Source organism: Hyaena hyaena, unplaced genomic scaffold (genome assembly GCF_003009895.1).
Source record: "Hyaena hyaena isolate Hyena2069 unplaced genomic scaffold, ASM300989v1 scaffold_603, whole genome shotgun sequence".
NCBI classification, from domain to species: Eukaryota; Metazoa; Chordata; class Mammalia; order Carnivora; family Hyaenidae; genus Hyaena; species Hyaena hyaena.
The window spans coordinates 6,950-7,796 of NW_024081235.1; the positions used below are offsets into that span (position 1 = coordinate 6,950).

Sequence of the window (847 nt, forward strand, 5' to 3'; positions counted from 1 at the left end):
AGGGGCCAGGGAAGGACGGGGGGCAGAGGGGGAGGGGCCAGGGAAGGACGGGGGGCAGAGGGGGAGGGGCCAGGGAAGGATGGGGATGCGGCTCCTGTGTGGTCAGGGCTAGTCTGGGGCCAGGACTTGGGCCCAGATTGAGGGTGGGAAGGCCCGGGACCCTGTCTCTCTTTATAACTGATACACATATTACATCTACTCATTACAAGTGTGTCTGGACCTCGTGTTTAAAGCCACTCACAGCTAGGCCCCAGTGGGACACGTATCTGGGACATGGGGTGCCTGGGAAGTTGGCCTCCAGGAGCGCCAGGGGCAGCTTGGGGTCCGCGGCTGTGTCTGGGCACCAGTGGCCACAGGAGGCCCCGCACAGGCCTCCCAGCTGCAGGCAGGCGGGCGTAGGGGACGGGCCACCCCACGTCTCCGGCGGCGCCGCCCATCTGCGCCATCTGCCAGCCCCACGCAGCTGTCCTGGGTGCCCAAGCCCAGACCGTGGGCCCCGTCCGCCCCCCCCCCCCGCCTCCCCAGGGCCTCCCTGGATAGTGATGCCCACCACCACTGTCCTGGAGGCCCGTTCCCGCTCAGACAGGGAGGGGGCAGTCTGACCGCCGGGACCCCCTCAGCCTCCGTCCGTAGCCCTGAGGCCACCTGGAGCTGAGGGCCGCTGCTTACCAGGGGGGTGACAGGGGCGCGGAGGATCTGGCTCTTTGGGGGGCTGTTTGCCCAGGACGGCCGGGACGCCATTAGGTGTCGTGCTGGGCGGGGAGGGTCCACCGGTGCCCGGGGCTCCAGCGCCTCTGCCCCCCCCATGCCGCCCGCTGTGGCTGTTTAGTCCTGTTGGTGCTGTTTC

At 68.8% G+C, this 847-nt stretch overlaps 1 long non-coding RNA gene across 1 annotated transcript in view; it reads right to left on the minus strand.

Moving 5' to 3' along the window:
• The window catches only part of LOC120248696, a 5,266-nt gene extending 4,419 nt beyond the window's left edge, over positions 1 to 847 (minus strand). Inside the window, exon 1 of the long non-coding RNA XR_005532660.1 lies at positions 670 to 847. This is a non-coding gene — a long non-coding RNA (uncharacterized LOC120248696). The remainder of the gene's footprint in view (positions 1 to 669) is intronic.